The sequence below is a fragment of the Triturus cristatus genome, chromosome 1_1 (assembly GCF_964204655.1).
Source record: "Triturus cristatus chromosome 1_1, aTriCri1.1, whole genome shotgun sequence".
Taxonomy (NCBI): domain Eukaryota; kingdom Metazoa; phylum Chordata; class Amphibia; order Caudata; family Salamandridae; genus Triturus; species Triturus cristatus.
In genome coordinates, this window is record NC_140579.1 from 867,467,250 (window position 1) to 867,482,156 (window position 14,907).

Here is a 14,907-nt window from a genome sequence, read left to right on the forward strand (position 1 = left end):
TTTTGATAAAGCCAAACCAAAGATAGCATTTAACCGCGAGGTTCATAATGCACTTAAGAGTATATGGTATGACGATATCTGGAAACAGTAGAAGGAAGTTGTTCCGACTACTGCAGACAGGCTCAGCTCATGCCAGAGCACCATCTCACATGGAACCAAGCACTCTGCCTTCAGGATTGTTAAGGCCTGCCATAGGAGTGACTTATAGGTTACCAGGTGTCCCATTTAAGGTTAGGTATAGGTATACTACACCTAAGTAAGAGGTGATTACACCAACTTACCCCAGCTGAGTGATCAGCCAGTTGTGTCAGATTATTAGGCCAAGCCTGGGGTGGCATAATACATGCTTCAGCCCCTGGCAGGCCTTGGGTACACCAATGCCCTGGGTACCTAGTGTACACTGGTACAGGGGCTGACAGGGTGATCCAACCAATTGGGTATGTACCTAGGGTACATGGAGTCCATTTTAAAGAGAGAACAGCCAGGCTGAGATCCTGAATAGCAGGATCTCAGGCCAACTAAGTCAAAAAACCAGCTAGACACTAGGCAAAAATTTGGGGGTAACCATAGTCAGATATCCACCTTCCTACACAACCCCCCGCCCAAACGAAGGGAGATAAGGCTGACCTTGACCAGGTAAGCCTATATTGCCCAAGTGGCCATATAAGGAGGAACCAGCACTGGCATGGTTACCCCCTGTCTCATGGTCCACTAAGCAATCCCTCACCCTAAGGGTATCAGAGGGTCTCCACCTAAGGGAATCTCTACCTTTGGTGTGTCTTGGCAAAGTAAAAGGCTGGTGTTGAGATGGAGTACTGAAGTGAGTGTCCTCAAAGTGAGGCCTCAGCTTCCTCCAATCCCCCTCCACCATGGATGCCTTTCTTTCCTTAACTGAGTTGCACTATGCTCTCAGGGTCAGCCTCTGGCTACCTAAAGCTGGAGGCTGGGTCCCTTTTGTGGGCTTACTGGAGGGACAGGTCAGGTCTGTGGCCCTAAGGTCCCATGTTTGCCTGTACCCAACAGAATCCCTCTGGTGGAGGTCCCTAACTACCTGTAAAGGAGATCCCTCAGGAATGTTTTTACCCATCACCTGACTAGGGCTACTAGCCAGGCAATCCTCATTCTTTTGACGGGGGGTTCTTGTGGACAGGGGCCCTCTTGGGGTCCACTGGCCTCCCTGACCTCTGCAGCCCTGGGCTGACTGAGGCAGGGTAGAGAGAGGCAGGCTACCTGCACCAGACTGGGCCCCACCTTGGAAGGGGCCACTGACATCAGAGGCTCTGCCAGGCCAGGCCTGGCTACCTCTGGGGCAGTTCCTTCACAAGGGGTGAGGTCAGCTCCCTGAGGAGGCTGACTTTTTCCTAATGTCTGGGGAGAGGGAGACTTTTCTTCCTCCCCACTACTCTCTGTTTGTGTGGAGTGATCCATAGTTTCAGGCTTCACTACACCTATGTCAGTCTGAGTATAGGCTGAGACCATTACAGCCTTGCCAACCCTTTCAGGGGGGCACTCAGTTTGTGTTTGAGCTGTGACTGTCACAGCTCTGCCAGTCTCTACAGGGAAGTCTGTCTGTGCCTGGGCTGTGGCTACCACTGCCCTTCCAACCTTTCCAGGGAGGAAATCTATTTGGACAGGGGTTGTGAATGGCACAACCCCACTACCCTTTTGTGAAAGGCCTACCATTTTAGAATGGGTGTCTTGTTCAACTCCAGCCCAAGCTGAGAGTTCTAAGTCATTCCCCAGTAAGCAGTCTACAGGCAAGGTTGGGGACACTGCCACCCTTTTAGGGCCAGTGACACCTCCCCAGCTGAGACATACCTCTGCCATGGGATGACTGTTCTGTTTGCCATCAATGTTGGTCACCTGGTAGGAGAAACCAGGCAAAAGCTGCTCAGAGGGAACTAGCCAATGGGCCACCATTGTGATGCTAGCTCCAGTGTCTCTGTAGGCCTCAGCTTTTGTACCATTGATGTAGGGCTCCTGTCTGTACCTACCCAAAGTGTTGGGACAGGCAGTGAAGTTGGCAAACCCCATGCCACCATCACAGACAAGAGTATCTGCTGCAGGAGAATTGGCTAAGCCAGGGTCCCCCTGTGTTCCCCAAGTAAACCCACCCACATTTTTGGGGGCACTCCCACCACCTGGGGGATTACTGCTGACAGTAATAGGTGGTGTGACAGGAGTAATTGGAGGAACAGTTTTGTTTGTAGCCCTTGGGCAACTGCTGTCAGTTTTCCAATGCCCAGGAGTTTTACACTCATGGCAGTAAGGCTTTTTACCTGTGGTAGAGGAGGGAGCTTGGGACCCACCACCCTGTGTGGAGTTTTGGGGCCCTGAGGAAGATTTCTCTTTTGCTTTATCCCCACCCTTCTCTTGAGGTTTGGTGGTATCTTTCTTTTGGTCACCACCCTGATTCTTAGGCCTGATCCTGGTTCTGACCCATTTATCTGCCCTCTTTCCCAATTCTTGGGGAGAGGTCAAATCTGAGTCTACCAGGTGTTGATGGAGGAGCTGGTTTTGACAGTTACTTAAAATCTGTTCTCTCATCATCAAATTGTACAATCCTGTATAATCAGATACCTTACTTCCCAGCAACCAACCCTCCAAAGCCTTAGTGGCACATTCAACATATTCAGACCAGTCCTGAGTCTGTGTCTTCTGGGTGTCTCTGAACATTAACCTGTACTGTTCAGTGGTTAAGCCTAACCCATCAACTAGGACACTCTTCAGGGCTCTGTAATTTCTGACATCCTCCTCCCTAACAGTGAGGAGTCTGTCTCTGCCTCTTCCTTCAAAGGAGAGCCAGAGGATTGCTGCCCACTGGTCTTCAGGAACCTGCTGTACTTTGCAGGCTCTCTCAAGAGCAGTTATTCATTTGTGGATATCATCCCCACTTTTGTAGGGGGGCACAACCTTAGACAGGTTCCTATTATCAAAGACCCTATCTTTGTCCTTAGGGACAATGCTGCCACCAGTGGGTATAGACCCACTCTCTCTAGGTTGCCTAGCCTTCCTCAGTTTTTCTTCCATCAGGGCTACTTCTAGCTCCTGCTTCCTGATCCTCAGCTGGGCTTCCTGCATTCTGGCCTCATGTTCCCTCCTCTGAGGGGTGGTCATCCTTTTCCTGGAGTGACCTTGAGAGCCTCTAGAGGCATGAGAAGCATTAGAGTCACCTGAGCGATTCCTTTGCCTCCCAAGCCCCTGGTTAAGTCCACTGGGGAGATCCAATGGGATGGTCCCATTGTCAGTCCCCAATAGCCTTAGTTTAGCTGGGCCAAGTATAACACTTGTCACTGGGCTAGTTCTCCCTTCATCATCACTACTCTCTGTATCCTCCCCATTTTCCTCCTCTGTAGTATGGTTCTCATCTAAGGGATGGCTATTGGAAAGGGGTACTTCTGTAGCATCTTTAGAAGGGGGGCCTCCTGTTCCTGACCCTAAGGGGGCTAACTGGGAAGCTTTCTTGAGCTCTCTCTGATTTTCATCATTTTGCAAGAGTTCTCTGAGCTCAGCAGAGGTAGGGTTCTTGGGCTGTTTAAGGCCTCTAAGAGTTGCCAAATGCCTGAGCTCATTCTGGTTAAGGGTAGTGTAGGAGAGTAGGGTCTGCTATCCTATGGTCACCCCAAATTTTTGCTTTTTGCTTCACTGGTTTTTGACATATTGAGGCTGTGGGCCTGCCAATCAGACCCCCAGCCTGCTGTTCTCTCTACTAAATTACAACTATGCACCCTAGGTGCATAACCAATTGGAAGTGGATCACCCTGTCAGCCCCTGTACCAGTGTACACTAGGTACCCAGGGCATTGGTGTACCCAAGGCCTGCCAGGGGCTGCAGCATGTATTATGCCACCCCAGGCTTGGCCTAACAATCTGACACAACTGGCTGATCACTCAGCTGGGGTAAGTTGGTGTAATCACCTCTTACTTAGGTGTAGTATACCTATACCTAACCTTAAATGGGACACCTGGTAACCTATGAGTCACTCCTATGGCAGGCCTTAACAATCCTGAAGGCAGAGTGCTTGGTTCCATGTGAGATGGTGCTCTGGCATGAGCTGAGCCTGTCTGCAGTGGTCGGAACAACTTCCTTCTACTGTTTCCAGATATCGTCATACCATATACTCTTAAGTGCATTATGAACCTCGCGGTTAAATGCTATCTTTGGTTTGGCTTTATCAAAACATGTCGAGTAAGGTGTCATACGAATTGGAATACTAACCCCTCGCCAATTCTGGCGACGGGGTTAGCATTCCACCCTTCTAGAGGGACACGACATGTACAGTACCTGAAACCCGGGTAAAATCAGACATAGCCTCAGCTCCACAAAATGGATGCTGCCACCACAGACACAAGTCTGCCCTCCTGCTGCTGGGAGTCCTTCCAGCTTGGGAGGTGTGGACAAAGGGTTTCCTGCCAGGGGAGGTGCGTGCACCACCCCAGACAGGATTTTGTGTATTGGTCAGGTAGGGCTTGAAAGAAACCAGACATGCCTGTGGCTCACAAGGAGCCTCGGGGCATATGCCAGTTCAAACCGGTCCTGGGGCACACCAGTCCCGGGCCTGGGGCGAGCTGGACAAAGGATTGGGGGTGTAACCACCCCCCTTCCTGGTACCACCCATAGGGAGGGACCTAGCAGGTAGTCCGGCCCCTAGAATCCGAATAAAGGTAGGAGCTGTGTCCTAAGACTTCAGACATCCTGGAATCAACTTGAAACTAAGAAGAAGACGGGAACTTCGACATTCTGCTGCACAGAAGACTGAAGAAAATCTCCCCTGTGGTCAGGGAGTGACCACCTTGCTAACGCAAGCACCATCCAGCGAATCACCGTCTGCTTTGCCGCCGCCTCCCGCCGGAGCCCGAGCCCAGAGACTGACAAGACCTGGACCTCCAGACCTCTCACCGCCCGATCCACAGTCCCTGCAAAGAGGAGACCCGTGGAGGCACCGAGACACGTGGAGCCAGCCATCTTGGAACGACTACGACAAGCTGACCAGTGCAACAACCGAGGCTCCCTCCAAGTTGTGCTTTGGGTCCTGAGAAGCCCAACCCTCGAGCAGCATCTGCACCAAAGGTGAGCCCTCCAGCATCTCCACGATCTGCGTGGGGCCCTTCTGCATTTTGCCACTCGACGCGCCTAACCGGTTGCTGGCCCGCTGGCTAGTGGCCATCTTGGCGACGAAATCTACGACAAACACCGCTGGTCTGGTTGCTCCAGACTGGCCCTTGCTCCCCTCCAAAGGAGCAATCCCTCTGACCTTGCTGGTCAGAACCAACAGCTGATTTCCGAATCCTCCTGCAATTGCTTTTGCCAAGGCTTGTTTGCTTCGATCAAGTCGCCGACACCGCCGACAGCGAGAGCCTGCGTGGGACAGCTCGTGAGCCGACTCCTGGACGTCGTCGACCTTCAGGGACCACGTGGCTGCGGAGACAAGCTACCCCTCATCACCTGTTTGCACCCGACATCGCCTGGTACCCACCTGGTGCCACGCTGGTCACTGGCTAGTGACTGTGAACACTGTCCCCTCTGCTTACAGGTCTTCAACATCTCCGATCCACTCTTGGATCCACTGCATCCCTTCCCGACCGACCGCCTGCAGCATCTTTGTCCCAGGCTCAACGGAACAGATAGAAGAAACCCGACGCACTTTGAGGCCTATGCACCCGCTTCCTGTGGGTGAGGTAAAGCTGGTACTCCGGTGCCCATGTGTAGTAATACATCTCTAGTGCCTGTGTTCCAAATCTTAAGTTCCTAGGTCATCCGGAAGATTCCTTTTGCAGTAACTTTGTACTTTTTACGCACCCATTGAAACCTATGGGAGCACGCGTGTGACTATTTGCTCTGCACACGCCACCCGTGGACCTCCTGGTCACTAACTGACGTTAGCTCCTTGTAGGCCCAGCGATTCTAGAGGCCCTAGGCCTTTTCCCTTTTCTGTTCGTGGTACTTATACCACTATTTTAGTATATGGTTCGAGTGGCCACCCGGGCCTATCCATATAAAGTGCAACTTCTGTGTATTCTGTGATAATCTTGTTTGACGATTTGTGCTCCTGTGCTCATAAAGAGACTAGGGGTTACTTTGAGAAATAAATACATATATATTTTGAATATATATCTGTGTGGTGTCCTTTCATTGGTATAAAAGGGGGTTACTATTGGTAAAACAGCTTGCTTAACACGCTTCACGAGTTTAGCCTCAAAGACTGCTTAGCCTACGCTACCACTAGGGCAGCTAGTCCGAAAAGGTTGACTTACAACCACACCATAAGGGTTGCTTGGCATGGTACAAGGTGGTCACTAGAACTAGTGAACAGCATATACCAGGCCAACTTCTCACATTGGTGAGCAGCGGTTGGATTTGAGCTTGCTGTGTTTTACCATTGTAATCTCTTGGTTACCAATTGAAAAGATCACATAGGTACCTGTAGGTACATATAAAACAAGATTAGATATACTTAAGTTCTACTGAACTTAGTTGTTGTAGAGCAAAGGGAGTAGCACACCCTGACTACAACTACTAGATAGGTTTAGTAGGTAAACCCAAGTGTAGGTAGATTGCAACACATCCACCCACACTTAAGAGCAATGGCCGGGGCAGAGGGGTCCACTGTACCCATCTCTGTTGAGAGTGACCCCCAGAGGGCACCATCCAGCTTTGCTACCCTTAATCAGAATGAGCTCAGGCATTTGGCAACTCTTAGAGGCCTTAAACAGCCCAAGAACCCAAACTCTGCTGAGCTCAGAGAGCTCTTACAGAATGATGAGAATCAGAGAGCACTCAAGAAAGCTTCCCAGTTAGCCCCCTTAGGGACAGGAACAGGAGGCCCCCCTTCTAAAGATGCCACTGAAGTACCCCTTCCCAATAGTCACCCCTTAGATGGGATGCCTACCACAGAGGATGAGAGTGAAAAGGATACTGACAGTAGTGAGGATGAAGGGAGAACTAGCCCAGTGCCAAGTATTATACTTGGCCCAGCTAAACCAAGGCTATTGGGGACTGACAGTGGGTTCAACCCACTGGATCTCCCCAGTGGACTTAACACAGGGCTTGGAAGGCAAAGGAATCGCTCAGGTGACTCCAATGCTTCCCATGGCTCTAGAGGCTCTCAAGGTCACTCCAGGAGAAGGATGACCACCCCTCAGAGGAGGGAACATGAGGCCAAGATGCAAGAGGCCCAGCTGAGGATCAGGAAGCAGGAGCTAGAAGTAGCCCTGATGGAAGAGAAACTTAGCAAGGCTAGACAGCATAAAGAGAGTGGGTCTATACCCACTGGTGGCAGCATTGTCCCTAAGGACAAAGATAGGGTTTTCGACAATAGAAACCTGTCTAAGGTTGTGCCCCCCTACAAAAGTGGGGATGACATCCACAAGTGGATAACTGCTCTTGAGAGAGCCTGCAAAGTACAGCAGGTTCCTGAAGATCAGTGGGCAGCAATCCTCTGGCTCTCCTTTGAAGGAAGAGGCAGAGACAGACTCCTCACTGTTAGAGAAGAGGATGTCAGAAACTACAGAGTCCTGAAGAGTGTTCTAGTTGATGGGTTAGGCTTAACCACTGAGCAGTACAGGTTAATGTTCAGAGACACCCAAAAGACACAGACTCAGGACTGGTCTGAATACATTGAATGTGCCACTAAGGCTTTGGAGGGTTGGTTGCTGGGAAGTAAGGTATCTGATTTTACAGGATTGTATAATTTGATGATGAGAGAACAGATTTTAAATAACTGTCAAAACCAGCAACTGCATCAACACTTGGTTGACTCTGATCTGACCTCTCCCCAAGAATTGGGAAAGAAGGCAGACAAATGGGTCAGAACCAGGGTTAAGCAAAAGAACCAGAACCAGGGCCAAGGGGGTGATCAGAAGAAAACAGACCAAAAGGGTGGAGATCAGAAACCTAAAGACCAGAAGTCTTCAACAGGGCCCCAAACTACTGCTAAGGAGGGTGGGTCCCAACAGTCCAAGAAGAAGAAAGAAGGTCAGAAGAAACCCTGGTGCAATCATTGTAAAAATACAACTCACTGGACTAGTGATTGCAAAAAGGGTGGAGCCCCCAACACTGTTGCCCCTAAGGCACCTGCTCCCAGTACTACTGTTAGCAGTGTTGGTCCCCAGACAAAGGGTGTAGTGGGAATCACTATGGGAACTGAAGGAGATTCTGACTTAGACAGAACCCTTACACAGGCAGTCTTGATCTGTGATGGGGACATTGATTTGTCCCTGACTGTGAGCCCCAGTAACCTGGGCAAGTACAGACAGACTCCTTTAATTAATGACAAAGTGGCTCAAGCCTACAGGGACACATGTGCCAGTGTCACTATGGTGACACCAGGCTTTGTGGACCCTGGACAGTACATACCAGGTGAGAACTACCTGGTGACCAATGCCAGCAATGCCACTACTTCACACAGTGTGGCAGTTGTTAACTTCTCATGGGGAGGGGTAACTGGCCTCAAAAGGGTTGTGGTTAGTGCAGACCTCCCAGTAGAATGTTTGTTGGGCAATGACCTAGAGAGTTCTCTATGGTCAGAAGTGGAGTACAGGACTCATGCAGAGATGTTAGGGATATCATCACATGTCCTTGCTGTGACCAGGTCACAGGCCAAAAAGTGCCTCACTGAACCACAGGTCTTGGATCCTGGAACAATGGACCAAGCACCTACCAAGAAGAAGAACAGGAGGGTCAAGGCTGTGCCTTCCCCCCTGCCTCAGAGTGATGATCAGCCTTCCCAGGAAGCTGATCTAGAGGACCCTGAAGGAACTGTCCCTGAAGAGCTTGAACCTGATCAGGTTGAGTTTCTGGGGACAGGGGGACCTTCAAGGGCTGACTTGAGGCAGGCTCAGTTATCCTGTCCCTCTCTTGAACCCCTCAGACAGCTGGCTGCTGCTGAGGCTGCTGGGAATGCTCAAGGTACCCATAAAGTGTATTGGGATGAAGGGCTCCTTTATTCAGAGGCTAGAGACCCCAAGCCTGGTGCAACCAGGAGGTTGGTTATACCTCTGCAATTTAGGGGCTTCCTTCTTACCTTGGCCCATGACATTCCTTTAGCAGGACACCTAGGCCAGAACAAGACCTGGGACAGACTTGTCCCTCACTTTCACTGGCCTCATATGAATGAAGATACAAAGGAGTTTTGTCGCTCCTGTGTTACCTGCCAAGCCAGTGGCAAATCAGGTGGCACAACAAAGGCCCCCCTGATACCACTACCTGTGGTGGGGGTTCCCTTTGAAAGAGTGGGAATAGACATAGTGGGTCCCATGGATCCTCCCACTGCATCTGGGCACAGATTTATACTGGTGGTAGTGGATCATGCCACCAGGTACCCAGAGGCAATTCCCCTTAGGACCACTACAGCTCCTGTTGTGGCCAGGGCCCTGCTGGGAGTATTCTCCAGAGTGGGGTTTCCTAAGGAGGTAGTATCTGACAGAGGTACCAACTTTATGTCAGGATACTTGACAGCTATGTGGAAGGAATGTGGTGTCAACTACAAGTTCACCACCCCTTATCACCCACAATGCAATGGGCTTGTTGAGAGATTCAACAAGACCCTAAAGGGTATGATCAAAGGATTACCTGAAAAGCTCAGGCGAAGATGGGATATCCTTCTACCCTGCCTTCTGTTTGCTTACAGAGAGGTCCCACAAAAAGGAGTTGGCTACAGCCCCTTTGAATTGTTGTTTGGGCACCCTGTGAGAGGCCCACTGTGTTTGGTGAAGGAAGGATGGGAGTTACCTCTCAAAAAGCCTAAGCTAGACATAGTGGACTATGTACTTGGTCTCCGCTCCAGGATGGCTGAGTATATGGAGAAGGCATCTAAAAACCTTGAGGCAAGCCAGGCCTTACAGAAAGCTTGGCATGACCAAAAGGCTGTCTTGGTTGAGTATCAGCCAGGACAGAAGGTATGGGTGTTGGAGCCAGTGGCCCCAGCAGCACTCCAAGACAAATGGTCTGGACCCCATACAATCCTGGAAAAGAAGGGAGAGGTCACCTACTTGGTGGACCTAGGAACTCCCAGGAGTCCCCACAGGGTACTCCATGTTAACAGGCTTAAAGCATATGTTGACAGGGCAGACATGGGCTTGCTCATGGCTACAGATGAGGGACAGGAGGAAGAGAGTGACCCTCTCCCAGACCTGTTGTCTCAGAACCCTGAAGATGGCTCAGTTGAAGGAGTGACCCTTGGAGGCAACCTCACTGCCCATCAGCAGACTGAATGTAGACAGGTTCTACAATCATTTTCACATATGTTTTCCTTGATACCTAGTCAAACTGACTGGTGTACCCATGTTGTGGACACTGGTGACAGTCTGCCTGTAAAGAACAAACTTTACAGACAACCTGACCACGTCAGGGACTGTATAAAGGCTGAGGTACATAAAATGCTGGAATTAGGTGTCATTGAACCCTCAGAGAGCCCCTGGGCTAGCCCAGTGGTTCTGGTCCCCAAACCTCACACCAAAGATGGCAAGAGAGAGATGAGGTTCTGTGTGGATTACAGAGGACTCAATGCTGTCACCAGGACAGATGCACACCCTATTCCAAGGGCAGATGAGCTCATAGACAAACTAGCTTCTGCAAAGTTTTTGAGCACATTTGACTTAACAGCTGGCTATTGGCAAATCAGATTAGCTGAGGAGTCTAAGGCCAAAACAGCATTCTCAACCCCAGGTGGGCATTATCAGTTTGTGGTGATGCCCTTTGGTCTGAAGAATGCACCTGCCACCTTCCAAAGGCTGGTGAACCAAGTCCTTACTGGGTTGGATGACTTTTGTGCAGCATATCTGGATGACATTGCTGTCTTTAGCTCCACCTGGGAGGATCACCTGATCCACCTGAAGAAGGCTCTTGAGGCCCTGCAGAGGGCAGGCCTCACTATCAAGGCTACTAAGTGCCAGATAGGGCAGAGTAAGGTTGTATATTTGGGCCACCTTGTGGGTGGAGGCCAAGTTCAACCACTGGAGAGTAAGATACAATCCATCAAGGACTGGTCCCCTCCAACCACCCAGACTCAAGTTCGAGCTTTCTTGGGCTTGACTGGGTATTACAGGAAGTTTGTTAAGAACTATGGGTCCATTGTGACTCCTCTTAATGATCTGACATCCAAGAAGATGCCCAAAAAGGTTCAGTGGACAGTAAGCTGTCAAAAGGCATTTGATGACCTGAAGGAGGCCATGTGCTCTGCACCTATCCTGAAAAGTCCTGACTACTCCAAAGAGTTTATTGTCCAAACAGATGCTTCTGAGTTGGGTGTGGGAGCTGTGCTGTCACAACTTAATGTAGATGGTCAAGACCAACCCATTGCTTTTATTAGCAGAAGGTTGACCCCCAGAGAGAAGAATTGGTCAGCTATTGAGAGGGAGGCCTTTGCTGTGGTGTGGGCCCTGAAGAAGCTGAGGCCATACTTGTTTGGCACTCACTTCAAGATTCAGACCGACCATAAGCCCCTCTTGTGGCTAAATCAGATGAAGGGTGAAAACCCCAAACTGCTTAGGTGGTCCATTTCCCTACAGGGGATGGACTTTACAGTGGAGCACCGGCCAGGTACTGACCATGGGAATGCAGATGGTCTCTCCAGGTACTTCCACTTAGGACATGAAGACGAGACTGGTCAAGGCTAGTTTAATGTCCCAGCGTTTGGGGGGGGGTTGTGTAGGAGAGTAGGGTCTGCTATCCTATGGTCACCCCAAATTTTTGCTTTTTGCTTCACTGGTTTTTGACATATTGAGGCTGTGGGCCTGCCAATCAGACCCCCAGCCTGCTGTTCTCTCTACTAAATTACAACTATGCACCCTAGGTGCATAACCAATTGGAAGTGGATCACCCTGTCAGCCCCTGTACCAGTGTACACTAGGTACCCAGGGCATTGGTGTACCCAAGGCCTGCCAGGGGCTGCAGCATGTATTATGCCACCCCAGGCTTGGCCTAACAATCTGACACAACTGGCTGATCACTCAGCTGGGGTAAGTTGGTGTAATCACCTCTTACTTAGGTGTAGTATACCTATACCTAACCTTAAATGGGACACCTGGTAACCTATGAGTCACTCCTATGGCAGGCCTTAACAATCCTGAAGGCAGAGTGCTTGGTTCCATGTGAGATGGTGCTCTGGCATGAGCTGAGCCTGTCTGCAGTGGTCGGAACAACTTCCTTCTACTGTTTCCAGATATCGTCATACCATATACTCTTAAGTGCATTATGAACCTCGCGGTTAAATGCTATCTTTGGTTTGGCTTTATCAAAACATGTCGAGTAAGGTGTCATACGAATTGGAATACTAACCCCTCGCCAATTCTGGCGACGGGGTTAGCATTCCACCCTTCTAGAGGGACACGACATGTACAGTACCTGAAACCCGGGTAAAATCAGACATAGCCTCAGCTCCACAAAATGGATGCTGCCACCACAGACACAAGTCTGCCCTCCTGCTGCTGGGAGTCCTTCCAGCTTGGGAGGTGTGGACAAAGGGTTTCCTGCCAGGGGAGGTGCGTGCACCACCCCAGACAGGATTTTGTGTATTGGTCAGGTAGGGCTTGAAAGAAACCAGACATGCCTGTGGCTCACAAGGAGCCTCGGGGCATATGCCAGTTCAAACCGGTCCTGGGGCACACCAGTCCCGGGCCTGGGGCGAGCTGGACAAAGGATTGGGGGTGTAACCACCCCCCTTCCTGGTACCACCCATAGGGAGGGACCTAGCAGGTAGTCCGGCCCCTAGAATCCGAATAAAGGTAGGAGCTGTGTCCTAAGACTTCAGACATCCTGGAATCAACTTGAAACTAAGAAGAAGACGGGAACTTCGACATTCTGCTGCACAGAAGACTGAAGAAAATCTCCCCTGTGGTCAGGGAGTGACCACCTTGCTAACGCAAGCACCATCCAGCGAATCACCGTCTGCTTTGCCGCCGCCTCCCGCCGGAGCCCGAGCCCAGAGACTGACAAGACCTGGACCTCCAGACCTCTCACCGCCCGATCCACAGTCCCTGCAAAGAGGAGACCCGTGGAGGCACCGAGACACGTGGAGCCAGCCATCTTGGAACGACTACGACAAGCTGACCAGTGCAACAACCGAGGCTCCCTCCAAGTTGTGCTTTGGGTCCTGAGAAGCCCAACCCTCGAGCAGCATCTGCACCAAAGGTGAGCCCTCCAGCATCTCCACGATCTGCGTGGGGCCCTTCTGCATTTTGCCACTCGACGCGCCTAACCGGTTGCTGGCCCGCTGGCTAGTGGCCATCTTGGCGACGAAATCTACGACAAACACCGCTGGTCTGGTTGCTCCAGACTGGCCCTTGCTCCCCTCCAAAGGAGCAATCCCTCTGACCTTGCTGGTCAGAACCAACAGCTGATTTCCGAATCCTCCTGCAATTGCTTTTGCCAAGGCTTGTTTGCTTCGATCAAGTCGCCGACACCGCCGACAGCGAGAGCCTGCGTGGGACAGCTCGTGAGCCGACTCCTGGACGTCGTCGACCTTCAGGGACCACGTGGCTGCGGAGACAAGCTACCCCTCATCACCTGTTTGCACCCGACATCGCCTGGTACCCACCTGGTGCCACGCTGGTCACTGGCTAGTGACTGTGAACACTGTCCCCTCTGCTTACAGGTCTTCAACATCTCCGATCCACTCTTGGATCCACTGCATCCCTTCCCGACCGACCGCCTGCAGCATCTTTGTCCCAGGCTCAACGGAACAGATAGAAGAAACCCGACGCACTTTGAGGCCTATGCACCCGCTTCCTGTGGGTGAGGTAAAGCTGGTACTCCGGTGCCCATGTGTAGTAATACATCTCTAGTGCCTGTGTTCCAAATCTTAAGTTCCTAGGTCATCCGGAAGATTCCTTTTGCAGTAACTTTGTACTTTTTACGCACCCATTGAAACCTATGGGAGCACGCGTGTGACTATTTGCTCTGCACACGCCACCCGTGGACCTCCTGGTCACTAACTGACGTTAGCTCCTTGTAGGCCCAGCGATTCTAGAGGCCCTAGGCCTTTTCCCTTTTCTGTTCGTGGTACTTATACCACTATTTTAGTATATGGTTCGAGTGGCCACCCGGGCCTATCCATATAAAGTGCAACTTCTGTGTATTCTGTGATAATCTTGTTTGACGATTTGTGCTCCTGTGCTCATAAAGAGACTAGGGGTTACTTTGAGAAATAAATACATATATATTTTGAATATATATCTGTGTGGTGTCCTTTCATTGGTATAAAAGGGGGTTACTATTGGTAAAACAGCTTGCTTAACACGCTTCACGAGTTTAGCCTCAAAGACTGCTTAGCCTACGCTACCACTAGGGCAGCTAGTCCGAAAAGGTTGACTTACAACCACACCATAAGGGTTGCTTGGCATGGTACAAGGTGGTCACTAGAACTAGTGAACAGCATATACCAGGCCAACTTCTCACAGGTAGCAAAGATGGATGGTGCCCTCTGGGGGTCACTCTCAACAGAGATAGGTACAGTGGACCCCTCTGCCCCAGCCATTGCTCTTAAGTGTGGGTGGATGTGTTGCAATCTACCTACACTTGGGTTTACCTACTAAACCTATCTAGTAGTTGTAGTCAGGGTGTGCTACTCCCTTTGCTCTACAACAACTAAGTTCAGCAGAACTTATGTATATCTAATCTTGTTTTATATGTACCTACAGGTACCTATGTGATCTTTCAATTGGTAACCAAGAGATTACAATGGTAAAACACAGCAAGCTCAAATCCAACCGCTGCTCACCAATGTGAGAAGTTGGCCTGGTATATGATGCTCACTAGTTAAAGTGATCACCTTGTACCATGCCAAGCAACCCTTATGGTGTGGTTGTAAGTCAACCTTTTCGGACTAGCTGCCCAAGTGGTAGCGTAGGCTAAGCAGTCTTTGAGGCTAAACTCGTGAAGCGTGTTAAGCCAGCTGTTTTACCAAATGTA